The sequence below is a fragment of the Sus scrofa genome, chromosome 3 (assembly GCF_000003025.6).
Source record: "Sus scrofa isolate TJ Tabasco breed Duroc chromosome 3, Sscrofa11.1, whole genome shotgun sequence".
Lineage (NCBI taxonomy): Eukaryota > Metazoa > Chordata > Mammalia > Artiodactyla > Suidae > Sus > Sus scrofa.
This window is the reverse complement of record NC_010445.4, coordinates 4,476,913-4,492,549: the sequence shown is the minus strand read 5'-3', so window position 1 is coordinate 4,492,549 and position 15,637 is coordinate 4,476,913. Positions and strand designations below refer to the sequence as shown.

Below are 15,637 nucleotides of genomic sequence, written 5' to 3'. Positions count from 1 at the left end.
CTTAATACAGATAGATATGTTTATTCAGAAAGCATTTCTTAAGTATATAGGCCTACATCACTTACCTGTACATTCTGATTCAAGGAGGTCTATACATTGACATGACAGGCTGTACTTCACGTTTTGAATAAAAATTTCCAAGTAATTCTGGTTCTTCTGTTTGAGGGTCGCCACTGCACATCTCATCAGAGGGACTCAAAGGCAACTGACGATACATTAAAACCTGCCAGGAGTATAGGCTGTAGTTGGAAGAGATAAACAAATTGTATGATACGTTTTTAACTTGTGTTTTTGAGTGCTAGTAGATAAAATTAGTCCTTTCCATAGTGTGTAAATAAAAAGTATAGGTAGTGCCTATTTCACTGTTGGAGAAAATTGAGTTTAAGAGGTATTATTTGGGAGTTCCCGTCGTGGCGCAGTGGTTAACGAATCCGACTGGGAACCATGAGGTTGCGGGTTCAGTCCCTGCCCTTGCTCAGTGGGTTAAGGATCCGGCGTTGCCCTGAGCTGTGGTGTAGGTTGCAGACGCGGCTCGGATCCCGCGTTGCTGTGGCTCTGGCGTAGGCCGGTGGCTACAGCTCCGATTCAACCCCTAGCCTGGGAACCTCCATATGCCGTGGGAGCGGCCCAAGAAATAGCAACAACAACAACAAAAGACAAAAAGACAAAAAAAAAAAAAAAGACCAAAAAAAAAAAAAAAAAAAAAGAAGAGAGAAATATTGTGACCAAGTATTATTTCACTCTGAATATTTTACAACTTAATGCAGCAGTTGCCCCTATGATCCAAAAGCACAAGGAACTATACAGAAGCACTGAGGTAGGTGAAAGAGGCACAGAGACCACAGGAGATGATCTGAAAGCTTCCAGTGCTCAAGAATCAACTGGAAGAGAAAACAACCTAAGAGTGAAAGGTGTAGTATTGGAAGGAGCACAAGGAGCTGAAAACACAGTGAGGGACCTGGGAGAGAGCAGCACAAGAAGTGAGCAGGAGCTGGAAGCCAGGGCACAATTAGGGGGCACATGAGGCAGACTGGAAAGGGGGATTCAGCACACACACCATGCAGGCCCCAGAATGGAGAGCCAGAAATACCTGCTAGAACAATACATTGCAAGAAAAACTTCCTGGCATGAAAGAAGCCCCTGGAGTCTGCATGAAAAGGACAGAGTAACTCACGGGAAACCAACTCAGAATTGTTACCACCATGATATATCCTAGGGAAGTTACTAGATTTTTAAAGAAAGATCTTTTTGGTCTGCAAAACCAAAGAATTAAGTCATCTCAAACATGGTTGAAGAATAACAGATATAATTGTATATATTTAAAGTATACAACATGATTTGATATATATTGTAAAATGATTACCAAGATTAAGAATATTGACACATTCATCCTCTTAGGTAGTTAATGTAGGTAATTTGTGTGGGGGGGGTGGTGAGAACGATTTAGATTTAATTGCCACAGCTTTCAAGGATGCAATACCATATTATTAGCTATAGACACCATGCTGTACATTAGATCCCCAGGACTTAAGTCATTTTTAAGAGGGAGGAAAAAAAAAATCAAGCTGATCTCAGATATCCACAATAGTATTCAGTGCTTTTAAAAGTAGTGGAGAAAGAATTACAAACTCCTTCAGAACTGAAAGTAAATCCCAATAATATTGTATGCAGACAAAATATTATTCCCAGTTAAAGTAACAATAAAATAAGTTTGAATATGTAAGCATGTTGGGAAATATTATTCTCATGAATTCTTAAAGAATCTTCTAGAACATGAACTTCAAGAAATAGTAAAATAGGGAGTTCCCGTCGTGGCGCAGTGGTTAACGAATCCGACTAGGAACCATGAGGTTGCGGGTTCGGTCCCTGCCCTTGCTCAGTGGGTTAACGATCCGGCGTTGCCGTGAGCTGTGGTGTAGGTTGCAGACGCGGCTAGGATCCCGCGTTGCTGTGGCTCTGGCGTAGGCCGGTGGCTACAGCTCCGATTGGACCCCTAGCCTGGGAACCTCCATATGCTGCGGGAGCGGCCCAAGAAATAGCAACAACAACAACAACAACAACAACAACAACAACAACAACAACAAAAGAAATAGTAAAATAGGAGTTCCCATTGTGGCTTAGTGGGTTAAGAATCTGACTAGTATCCACAACAATGTGGGTTCCATCCCTGGCCTCACTCAGTGGGTTAAAGGATCTGGCATTGCTGCAAGCTGCAGTGCAGGTCACAGATGTGGCTCAGGTCTGGTATTGCTGTGGTTGTGGCATAGGCCAGCAGTTGTAGCTCCAATTCGACCCCTAGCCTGGGAACTTCCGTATGCCTCAGGTGCAGCCCCTAAAAAGTGCAGCCCTAAAAAAGGTAAAATACAGCGTAAGATTGTTTTTGAGTACTGATTTAAGAATTAAGTCTAAAACTAAAATGGGGATTGATTTAATAGAATTAAAATGGGAGTTCCCCTGTGGCTCAGCAGGATCAGCGGTGCCTCTGAAGTACCAGGACTCAGGTTCGATCTCCAGCCTGGCACAGTAAGTTAAGGATCCTGCATTGGGGTGGTTGCAGCATAGGTCATAGCTGCAGCTTGGATCTGATCCCTGGCCTGGGAACTCCGTATGCCGTGGGATGGCCAAAAAAAAAGTTTTTTTTCGTCTTTTTTTTTTTTTTTTTTTAGGGCCGCATGCACAGCATACAGAGGTTCCCAGGCTAGGGGTCGAACTGGAGCTGTAGCTGCTGGCCTTCGACACAGCAGCATGGGATCCGAGCCGTGTCTGTGGCCTACACCACAGCTCATGGCAACACTGGATCCTTAACCCACTGATCAAGGCCAGGGATCAAACCCACATCCTCATGGATACTGGTCAGGTTCATTAACCACTGAGACACGACAAGAACTGTGAAAATTTTTTAAAAAGGAGAACAGAATTAAAACATGAAGACTTCAAGTTCTAGGATCATTAGATCCAAAATTAAAAAATTTGTGTGGACTAGCATAGTCCCAAAATAAAGCCCTTTAGAAGGCTAAGAAAAACTATATCGGGGAGCTTGCCCTCTCAAATTCAGTGCTGGTTATATGGTAGTATTATATTGGTATAAAAATAAATGAATCAGAAATAAGATTCCAGGACTAGCTCCACACATAGAGAAATCACATATGTGAGAGCAGGCAAAGGGGAGATTATTCAGTGAGTGCTGCTGAGAAAATTATTTATGCACGTGGGGGAAAACACGTCTTTTGCCGTTATAGAAATCATTCTAAAAGTAAAGTATATAAAACTTCTAGAAGAAAGCCTAGTGGAATATCTTTGTAACTATATTAAAATAGGGGAATTTTATGTATGGTGTTAATATGTATGTATCATCATACATGTGCAATCCTTCTGAAAGGGCTTATCAAACAGCACAAAAATACTGTTTTTGAGGAAAAAATAGATTAATTACATTAAGAACATTCATTACAAAATACCGTAATAATTCAAAAGACATGGCATGGAGTGAGAAGTTACTTTTAACACAAAACCAGCAAAGGTATAATGTATAAAATACATTCATGGCTTTTCTCAAATAGAAATTTAAGTCATTTTACATTATTTGTTTTAATGTCTGCTTCCTCCCACAAGAATATAAGCTTTATGATAAAAGGGTTTTTTTGTTTGTTTGTTTGTTTTTGCTTTTTAGGGCCACACCCACGGCATATGGAGGTTCCCAGGCTAGGGGTCCTATCGGAGCTACAGGTGCTGGCCTACACCACGCCCACAGCAACATGAGATCCGCGCTGTGTCTGCGACCTACACCACAGCTCTTGGTAATACCAGATCCTTAACCCACTGAGTGAAGCCAGGGATCAAACCCTCAACCTCATGGTTCCTAGTTGGATTTGTTTCCACTGGACCATGATGGGAACTCCCAGAAAAGGTTTTTTTTTTTTGTTTTTTAAGAAATTCGTATCTGTATTTCCACTGTCAAGGATAGTGCCAGACAGAGTTGAGCATTCAGTTAAGTTTGTTGAATAATATACTCCAACAATGCCTGAGAAAAGTCGCACAGCCCTACAGAGAAATGGACAAAAGATGAACATGAAAAGGAAAAACAAATTAGAAACAAAACCACACATGATAAATGAGAATACCTACAACTTCATTGTTCATCAGAGAAATAAAAAGTTGGAGTTCCCTTCGTGGCTTAGTGGTTAATGAATCTGACTAGGAACCATGAGGTTGCAGGCTCGACCCCTGGCCTTGCTCAGTGGGTGAAGGATCTGGCATTGTCGTGAGCTGTGGTGTAGGTTGCAGACGTGGCTTGGATGTGGCGTTGCTGTGGCTGTGGTGTAGGCTGGCAGCTGTAGCTCCAATTCAACCCCTAGCCTGGGAACCTCCATATGCTGCAGGTGCGGCCCTAGAAAAGGCAAAAAGAAAAAAAGAAAGAAAAAGTATGACCATGAAATAGTATTTTATATCATCAAATTTAGTAAAAGTAAGACATCTTACAATAGCAAGCAGTTTTGATGACATGCTCACTCTTGCTCCTGGGAAGTTTGGTCTTATGTCCCTTCTCTATAGTACTTCCCCAGTACCTTGTCTGTTGAGAGTTAAGCTTTTCACTTGCCCCAGTGTTTGGAAAATGCCCACCTCCTCTATCTTAGTCTCATCTACCCTCTAATCCCCATTTTACCTGAGGTGTCCAGTCTTTCACTGTCACTATGACAAAACTAACCCTAAAATCATTTCTTCCAAATTGTAAATCCTCTCACATTCCTTATCTCCACTTGCTTAAGGACTAACATTTTTTCTCCCATGCCTGATAACTATGAAAAGACCTATAGGACTGATCTCTCCATAGTTCCTCTTATTTTTTATTTTCATTTGAAAACTGTATTGTATAGCTTTTATTCTTACTTTCCAGTGACCTCACTCAAAACCAAAACCTTATTCTTTGATGCCTTATTTCATTCTTGATTGTAAGTATATATTTTAAAACGTAGCACATCTGTTTTGTCTTGTTGATAGTCTTAGATAAGCCTAGGGTTGCCATCTGTTATTAATGACAGCTCTTTTGAAAACAAATGTACCAGTCCACATTCAGCTCTTTTGTTGCTGTTGCTCAAAGACTCCTGATAAGTTCCATTTGACTGTGCCTTCTAAACACTGCTCACACACCCTCCCATATCTGTACCTCTTCTCCCCCCTCCAGATCCTAAGAAAGGGTGTAGGACTGTGCCTGCCATGTGATTAATGCTCGTTGTGCTTATTTTATACTTAGTTTGAATTTGAGCTAAATTTCTCACCTCTCTCTCTCTCTCTCTCTTTTTTTTTTTTTTTTTTTTTTTTTTTTTTTTTTTTTTTTTTTGTCTTTTTGCTATTTCTTTGGGCTGCTTCCGCGGCATATGGAGTTTCCCAGGCTAGGGATCTAATCGGAGCTGTAGCTGCCAGCCTACACCAGAGCCACAGCAACTTGGGATCCGAGCCGCGTCTGCAACCTACACCACAGCTCACGGCAACGCCGGATCGTTAACCCACTGAGCAAGGGCAGGGATCGAACCCGCAACCTCATGGTTCCTAGTCGGATTCGTTAACCACTGCGCCACGACGGGAACTCCTCACCTCTCTTTTTGAAGGGCTTCTGAATTACTCGAGCTAACATTAATCTCTCCCCTCTTAGATTCCCATTTCACTTAGTGGCTGAGCCAGAAGGAACTCAGACTTCATTGTGATGCCTGAGAGCATCTGGTTATCGCTTGAGGCTTTTGTCCCCATCTGATGCGTCTCTTTTTTATTCTTCCTTAATTTGATGTGTAATGTGTAATAGTATGCTTATCTCTTAATACAGATAGATATGTTTATTCAGAAAGCATTTCTTAAGTATATAGGCCTACATCACTTACCTGTACATTCTGATTCAAGGAGGTCTATACATTGACATGACAGGCTGTACTTCACGTTTTGAATAAAAATTTCCAAGTAATTCTGGTTCTTCTGTTTGAGGGTCGCCACTGCACATCTCATCAGAGGGACTCAAAGGCAACTGACGATACATTAAAACCTGCCAGGAGTATAGGCTGTAGTTGGAAGAGATAAACAAATTGTATGATACGTTTTTAACTTGTGTTTTTGAGTGCTAGTAGATAAAATTAGTCCTTTCCATAGTGTGTAAATAAAAAGTATAGGTAGTGCCTATTTCACTGTTGGAGAAAATTGAGTTTAAGAGGTATTATTTGGGAGTTCCCGTCGTGGCGCAGTGGTTAACGAATCCGACTGGGAACCATGAGGTTGTGGGTTCAGTCCCTGCCCTTGCTCAGTGGGTTAAGGATCCGGCGTTGCCCTGAGCTGTGGTGTAGGTTGCAGACGTGTCTCGGATCTCGCGTTGCTGTGGCTCTGGTGTAGGCAGGCAGCTACAGCTCTGATTTGACCCCTAGCCTGGGAACCTCCATATGCTGCGGGAGCAGCCCAAAGAAATAGCAAAAAAAGACAAAAAAAAAAAAAAGAGAGGTATTATTTGAAAAAAGTGTGTGAGGAAGGGAAGGAGAGAGAAGATAAGGGGGAGGAAAGGGGAGAGATACATTTTCTGGAGGTCAACTAAGTCTTTAGTAGAACCAAAGCTGAAAAGCAGATTTGTGGCTTGTGAATGGGAATTAATATTTTTTAAAGTATTTATTGTATTTTTTTGTAAGGATGTCTTAAACAACTAATATGGATCTTATTTTGTCCATTGCTTTAATAGATAATGTGTTATATCTGTATACATAAAATCTTTTTTAATCCCACACTCGACTTTTTCTGATGTATTTCCTGAAATCCATGTATACTAATATTTCTCACTCTACTTCCTGTTCATAGTTTTCATTGGGATAATAACCCAATTTTCTGTGAGTTTCTCTGTCACACTGTTTCTCTTTCCTCCTTCTTTCCTTCCTGTCTTTTTAGTGCTGCACCCGTGGAATATGGAGGTTCCCAGGCTAGGGGTCCAATTGGAGCTGTAGCCATTGGCCTACTCCAGAACCACAGCAATGCAGGGTCCAAGCCATGTTTGCAGCCTACACCACAGCTCATGGCAACGCCAGATCCTTAACCCACTGAGTGAGGCCAGGCATCGAACCTGTATCTTCATGGGTGCTAGTCAGGTTTGTTAACCACTGAGCCATGACAGGAACTCCTCTACCATACTTTTTCCTCAGTCGTACTATTCCTTCTGTTTAGTTCTTCTCTTTTTAATTCTGAAGGTCTTATTTTTCAAACAGTAAATATATTTGTTCATTCTCTGTTTTCTTTCTTTTCTCTTTTCTTTTTTTGCTTTTTAGGCCTGCACTCGTGGCATACGGAGGTTCCCAGGCTAGGGATCAAATCGGAGCTACAGCTGCCGGCCTATGCCACAGCCAACAGGATCCGACCTGCGTCTGTGACCTACACCACAGCTTACAGCAACACTGGATCCTTAACCCACTGAGCTAGGCCAGGAATAGAACCCATAACCTCATGGTTCCTAGTTGGATTTGTTTCTGCTGCGCCATGATGGGAATTCCTCCCTTTTCCACTATAGCAGGTATTTTCTATTTTTCTTTTTCCTGGCCTAAGGAGAAATACATGCCTCGGATTTCATCACAGAAGCTTAGGACTAAAAAATGAGAATTACTGATATACTAAATTGTATTTACATAGGAAACTGTTAGCATTTTAAAAGCACACTAATTTTTCTTATTTATGACCTTATAGACAGAAGAAAGGAAAACCAAGATAAGCATTTGTGGCAAGTTTCACTTATCAGCAAAAAAAATACTAAGAAGAGAGAGATTTTCAGAAAAATACCTTGTCAATATGACTTAGGTAGAATGAGTTTGAAAAATGTTTCAGAATCAGTTATTAGTGATAAAAATCATCCAAGTAAAAATTCTCATGAAGTTAATCCATGTGGGAAGTTGCTTCCTGATAATAATCAAGGCAGTACTCATACTGGAAAGAAATCTGATGAACATAACCAAGATGGGGAAAAAGACCTTATTGGACAACAGAAAATTGAGCCTTTAGGGCCACCTCTTGAAGATCATGAATGCAGAGCAGCTGTCAGTGAGGCAGCCACCATCACACCTCAGAGGGCCCCAAAAGAGGGAAAATTCCTATTCCTAAGGAATAGGGGGGAAATATCAGCAACCAGTCAGCCCTCAAAGTCCGGCACAAAGCTCCCACAAGGAAGAATCACTTTGAAGTTCATGAGTGTGAGAAGTCAACTCTGTTTAAACATGAGAAAATTAACATGGAGGAAAAAACCCATGAATCTAATGAAAATGGGAATAATTTCAGGCCGAAGACCCACCTCGCTCAACTTCATAAAACTCCCACGGGAAAGAAAACGTTTGAATGCCATCATTGCAATAATTCTTTTTACCAGGAATCACACCTCACTCAACATGAGAAGACACACACAGAAGAGGAACTATATGACAGTAACAAATGTGGAAAAAACTTCCACAAATCATAAGCTACTGACCCTCAAAGAACTCAAACAGGAGAGAAACCCAGTGAATGTGATAGTGCCTCTGGGAAGCCAGCCATTACTGATCAGCAGAGAACATGGGAAAACTTGATGTATGTAATGAATGTAAGAAAATTTTTTGTTATAGCTCAGCCCTAAAAGTCCATCAGAGAATTCACACAGGAGAGAAGCCCTATCAGTGTAAGGATTGTGGGAAATTCTTCTATGCAAAATCCAAATTCAGTCATCATCAGAGAACTCACACAGGGGAGAAACCGTATGAATGTAAGGATTGTGGGAAATCATTTGTGTGAAATCAAACTTAACATCAGAAAATGCATTCAGGGGAGAAACCTTTCAAATGCAATGAATGTGGAAAATCCTACTGTAAGTCAGCCCTACATGTACATCAAGGGAAGCATACAGAAGAGAAATCCTATAAATGTACTGAGTGTGGGAAATTCTTTTGCTACAAGTCAGCCCTAATTATACAAATATCTCACACACAGAAGAAACCCTATGGCTGTAATGAATGTGGGAAAACCTTGTGTGTGAAGTAAAATCTCACTAAACACCAGGAAATTCACAGAGGTTTAAACCCCTGTGAATGTAATGAATGTTGCAAATCATCCTCCATGAATTCTATCCTCACTGCATCAAAGAATTTATACAGGGGAGAAACCCTATGGATGAGAAGTCCTTCTGCAAAAAATCATCCCTTGCTAAACATCAGAAAATTCACACAGGGGAGAAACCACATAAATGTAATGAATGTGGGAAAGCCTTCCATGTGAAGTCAACTCTGATTATATACCAAAGAACTCACACAGGAGAGAAACCCTTTAAATGCAATGAATGTCAAAAGTCATTCTACATAAAATCGCTTCTTAATATTCATCAGAGAAATCACACAGGGAAGAAACCCCACGTATATAAAGGATGTGGGAATGGCTTTTCTATGAAGTCAAGCCTCACTGATCATCAGAGGACACATTCAGAAGAGGAACCCTATGAATGTAATGACCATCAGAAGACCTTTCACCATAAGTCAACCTTAATTGTACACGAGAGAGCTCACACAGGGGATAAAACTTACAAATGTAATGACTATGGGAAAACCTTCTATATGAAGTCAGCCTTCAGTCAGCACCAGAGAATACACACAGGTGAGAAACCTTATGAATGTAAAGAATGGGAAACCTTTTTTCCAGAAGTCACGCCTCACTAAACATCAGTGAACACACACAAGGGAGAAACTTTATGAATGTAAAGAATGTGGGAAAAACTTCTTTCAGATATCACCTCATTAAACATCAGAGAATACACACTGGGGAGAAGCCCCAGGAGTGTAATAAATGTGTGAAATCTTTCTGTTTACAATCAGCCCTAATCATCCATCAGAGAACTCACACAGAAGAGAAACTATAAATGCAATGAATGTGATAAATCTTTCTGTATGAAATCACCCCTCACTGTACACCAGCGAACCCATAGAGGAAGGAACCCCTTTGAATGTACAGAATGTGAGAAAACTATGTGAAATCACCTCATTAATCATCAGAGAACCCACGCAGGGGAGAAGTGATGTGGAAAATCCTTCTGTATGAAGTCAACTCTCACAGTGCATCAGCACACACACACCTGGGAGAAGCCCTATGAATGTAATGAATATGGGAAATCCTTCAAGAAGTCAGCTCTCACCAAACATGAGGTAATTCACACCAGGGAGATACCCCAAGTGGCAACAGTGTGGAAAATCCTCCCGTGTGACATCACATTTTGTCACATCTTAGCAAACGCACTGGAGAAACTGAGTTTTCTTATATCAGACAACTTGACAGGAGAGCCTTGAGAACATTACTAGTCTCCACCTATGAATCAGCTGTATGCTTCAGAGAAGTCACAAGGAAAGGTATCAAGGTACTGAAGCATTTACAAAATCACAACTTACTGCACATCAGGTAATGGATAGTGGAGTATAATTACATAAATGTTCTACATACAAAAGTGTTAAGAAAAAAAAATCGAATTTCATTATATAAGAAAGGAATTAATACTGAGGGGAAATCTATCAATTTAGGAAACATGGATACAATTTTTCCTCCAGAAATAATGTAATACTGGAGGTCGTGATTCCAGTGTGGTACCACCTTTTGAAAATGTGACCTAAGGTGAATCTAATGCTAATGCTGCTCACTGTTGTAATATGAAGCCTTTGAAAACACAGTCTGTAGCAGCAAACTGACAGCATTAGCCACCTGACATGTACCTGGGGTAAGAAGGCTTAGGTGTGTTGGTAAACAACAGAACCTGTGCTATGTGTGTTTGACTCACACAGTGGATGCCAGCATAGTTGTTGCTGGGGAATGTCTCCCCATAGCTTAAAAATTATTATGACATGGAGTTCCCGTAGTGGCGCAGTGGTTAACGAATCCGACTAGGAACCATGAGGTTGCGGGTTCGGTCCCTGCCCTTGCTCAGTGGTGTAGCTGTGGTGTAGGTTGCAGACGCGGCTCGAATCCCGCGTTGCTGTGGCTCTGGCGTAGGCCGGTGGCTACAGCTCCGATTCGACCCCTAGCCTGGGAACCTCCATGTGCCGCGGGAGCGGCCCAAGAAATAGCAAAAAGACCAAAAAAAATGATATATGACAGATTTCTTACCCTAAACACTACCAGTGTTTGTATTTTGATAGTACAGTATACAAGTGGTATACCTGCACCACAGCATATTATTGAGAAAAAAGTACAGTACTGTACTATAAACAGCCTGCTACTTTCTGTGTAAGAACTGAGAGTTTTCTCACATGTATACACAATTTCTTATTTTGCAAAGAGAAACTAAGAAGATAAAGCTACAAACTAGTAAAAATGAATGCTTATGGAGGCAGGAATGCACAGGCGGTAGAGGCAGGGGTGGGAGCAAGGTTTCTTTGATTTTTACTTTTTTATGAGATTTTTGATTTTTGAACAAATGTAAATTACTTATGTATTCAAAAGTAAAAATAAGATTCTGAAACTGAAAACAAAGGAACAGATAAACTTAATATCAAATTGGCAACTTAACCATGCCAAAAAAGAATTCTTGCAACAAACTTCTGAACTCCATACTGTGATTATATATACATCCCTAATGGGATTTGTCTGAGGACAAAGAGACCTGCAAAAAATTATAAAATTATCAGTTTTCTTGTCAGTAGTAGTGGTGTTTTGAGTCTCTTTTGTGTTTATTGTAGTATAGGACAAAAATAGATTGTTAAAGTTACTAGAAATCAAAACAACTAGTTTGAAACAACCATCAAAATCAAAGAATTTATGTAAAGCCCACTATAAAGATAAATACAAATTGAAAATACTGTTTTTTAAAATTGTGTATTTCATAGCTCCATCCACTGAATGGCAACCCCAGGACGGTGAGAAAATTCAGTTCCCAGCTTAGCCTGCACAAGGAACGGGACTCCCTGGAGAAAGAGCTGAGTCTAGGTCTGGGCCCCGACTGTTCTAGGATAAGACTGGAACTTTTTTTTTTTTTTTTGTCTTTTTAGGGCTGCACCAGCGGCATGCGGAGGTTCCCAGGCTATGGGTCTAATCAGAGCTACAGCTGCTGGCCTACACCACAGCCACAGCAATGCCAGATCCAAGCCACATCTGCAACCTACACCACAGCTCACAGCAATGCCAGATCCTTAACCCACTGAGCAAGGCCAGGGATGGAACCTGCAACCTCATGGTTCCTAGTCGGATTCGTTAACCACTGAGCCATGACAGGAACTCTGAGCCTGGGACATCTTGGTCAAAAACCAAGGAAGCATGTGAGGTCAAGTGTGAGGTAAAGGGGATGTGTCAGAGGTCACGTGTGAGTCAGATGTGAGCTAACTTGATGGTCAGACAGGATGACTCACCTCTGAATATGAAACAAAAACCTGAGTCTGTAGCAATACGCAAAACGAAGGAGCTCAGCTCATTTCCGCCATTGGAGGCGAATCTTAAAACTCCTTATTCTGGAATTAGAAGGCAAGAACTAGGTTTTCACCCTGTTCTTTTAGTAGGAACAGCTCTTCATCTCTAGGTGTGGGGAGGCTTCTGTTACAGAAAAGTGTCAGCTGACAAAAGTAGAAGGAATGATAGATTTGAAAAACTGCTCATTTGCAATCTCTGGAGCAGCTAGATGGATGCTGAGATCATTAGACACTAAGGAAGCAGGGTATTGTGTAGAGCCAGATAGCACCCAGAGAACATACACAGTGAAACTGGAAAAAGGCGACCTGTACTATGGAATGACAGCTCCACTTTAACCAAGTGATTCAGTGAGCATTGTTAGTAGCAATGGCATGTCTTTTGATGAAATGTAATATGAAGTACTTATATTGCACTGTGGAGTGTTCGTACCGCAATATTTAATGTGAATCTAATCAAGTCTTTATTAGCCTTTGGGTTTACAGGAAACGAAGGAGATAGAGGAACAGCTTCAGTGGAGAAAACAGACAAATCTGAAATGTGGAACCCAAGACAACTGGTCTGGTCTCTTCCCAAAGTCAATGTCATCTTTAAAAAAGAAATGCAGAGAAGACTGTTTTTGGTTCACAGAAACATGATTAAATACCATGCATGAACCTTGACTGGATCCAAAAGACATCTGGTTCAAAAAGACATCTACAAAGATATTTCGGAGGTAACTGGAGGAAATTGAATGTGCGATGGGAATTAGAGTTAATTTTTTCTTTTGGTCTTTTTATGGCCACACCCACGGCATATGGAGGTTCCCAGGCTAGGGGTCCAGTCAGAGCTGCAGCTGCCAGCCATGCACAGCCACAGCCACAGCCACAGCCACTCAGGATCCAAACCGCGTCTGTGTCCTACACCACAGCTCACAGCAATGCTGGATCCTTAACCCCCTGAGTGAGGCCAGGGATCGACTGTGCATCCTCATGGATACTAGTCAGATTTGTTTCTGTTGAGCCAGCACAGGAACTCCTAGAGTTAATTTTCTTCAGTGTGGTAACTGTGGTTATGAAAGTTAGTGTGTGTTTCTAAGGACACACGTGCTGACTGTGAAGATGTGAACTGTCATGTCTGCAGCACTGAAGTGGCACAGAGGAAACATGCGTAGAGAAGTAGATGAAGCAAAAATAGCACTTTTTTTTTTGTCTTTATAGGGCCACACCCACGGCGAACAGGGATTCCCAGGCTAGAGGTCTAATCGGAGCTGTAGCCGCCGGCCTACACCACAGCCACAGGATCCGAGCCACATCTGCAACCTACACCACAGCTCATGGCAACGCCAGATCCTTAACCCACTGAGTGAGGCCAGGGATCGAACCTGAAACCTCATGCATCCTAGTTGGATTGGTTCACGCTGTGCCACAATGGGAACTCCAAAAAACAGCAGATTTTAGCAAGTGTTGAACTTAGTGGTAGGCACATGGGTATTCAATATATTTTTCTTAAAAGAGCTCTGAAAATTTTTGTAAAAGGTTTTGGAAAACTATCAAATCATTTATTCTCACGGGGTGTTTTGGTTTGTTTGTTTTTTGCTATACAAATACAAATAAAAGTGCCCATTGTTACTGATCTGTTCTTCAATAAAAAAGCTGAGCAATGCCTTATTAAAAAAAAGTGTCATGAGGAGTTCCCGCGGTGGCTCAGTGGTAAACGAATCCGACTAAGAACCATGAGGTCGCGGGTTCGATCCCTGGCCTTGCTCAGTGGGTTAAGGATCCGGCATTGCCATGAGCTGTGGTGTGGGTCGCAGATGTGGCTCGGATCCCGTGTTGCTGTGGCTCTGGTGTAGGCCAGTGGCTACAGCTCCCATTCGACTTCTAGCCTGGGAACCTCCATATGCCTCGGGAGCGGCTCAAGAAAAGGCAAAAAGACAAAACAACAACAACAACAACAACTGGGTTTAGCTGATTTAATGACAATTCATGAAATATGCATAGGCAGGTACAGCAATTCGCAGCACAAGCCCTGTCAAACAGCAGTGCTTGTTATGTCAAGGATTGTGCTGGGCATAGAAAATTCCCTTATTTTTCCTGTGCCTGATGGGTTAACAGGGTGCTACCGAGATACAGTGCGTGCAGCCCAAGTGTTAGGCACCCAGGAGCCAACTGCCTGACACAGTGGCAGGTACAGTGCCCTGATTCCTGCTCCTGTTTCACCTGTTTTCTGGCAGCAGTCGTCAGGCTGCTTTCTACTTTGTCCTTGTGGGAGAGCCTCGCTGTGGCCTGTTTTTCTCCCTCAGGGATTGTTTTGGGTGATAGTCCATAGCATGTCTTGGGAAAGTTTTCTGCATGATTTGGGGTTAAGATTTTGTCACTGGTGAGTCATAAGCAGTATGGCATTGCTGGGAGTTCCCGTTGTGGAACAGGAAGTTAAGAACCAGGCTAGTATCCATGAGGATGTGGATTTGATCCCTGGCCTCGCTTGGTGGATTAAGGATCTGGCACTGCTGTGAGCTGTGGTGTAGGTTGCAAGCTCGGCTTGGATCCTGCCTGGCTGTGGCTGTAGTGTAGGTTGCAGCTGCAGCTCGGATTCAGCCCCGAGGCTGGGAACCTCCCTATGCTGTGGGTGCGGCCCTAAGAAGGTTGGGTCTTGTGACTCTTGGAGGTGGCTAGGTGGGTGGGGAACAGGGAGAAGGAAGGCAGGTGTGCAGCGATGATGCAGGGGTGACAGTCAGCTTCGGGGATGCCCTGCATCAGGAAGCCCTCCAGTCATTAGTTTTCCCTCTGTGTGAGCCTGTTGGAGTTGAGACTTCTTGGTCACTTGGGGCTGTGCGGCATCCTGACATTGCAGAGGTACACATTTTAAAAATTCACAAGTACTCAATACAAAAATTGAGGGCAAGAGTGATTTCTTTCGAGAAAATGATTCCATGGCTACTTTCTGCTCTGCAAATTTCCATGTAATGAGGAAATGACGTTATTCCTTGTGTGAGAGAAATAGAGTGCAAGCAAGCAGTTTCCTCTTGGAACTGATTAACGTATTAAGTATTTTTCCTCTGTGTGAAATGTTTTAAAAATTAAAGGGATCATTCATTGATCTTTAACCACTTTTTCCTGGACAAGATGTGGCTTGATTTTTATCTAATGAGTTGCTAGTTGTCCTTATACCATTGAATGTATTTTTGTCCCTGATTTGAAATACTATCTTTATCATGGATTAAATTATCATCCATAGTGGCTTTGCT

General features: G+C 41.9%; 1 long non-coding RNA gene across 1 annotated transcript in view; it reads left to right on the top strand.

The window, feature by feature from the left end:
- The window catches only part of LOC102160627, a 63,365-nt gene that overhangs the window by 38,705 nt on the left and 9,023 nt on the right, over window positions 1-15,637 (top strand). Inside the window, exons 6-7 of the long non-coding RNA XR_002342211.1 lie at window positions 7,699-10,416; window positions 12,879-13,123. This is a non-coding gene — a long non-coding RNA (uncharacterized LOC102160627). The remainder of the gene's footprint in view (window positions 1-7,698; window positions 10,417-12,878; window positions 13,124-15,637) is intronic.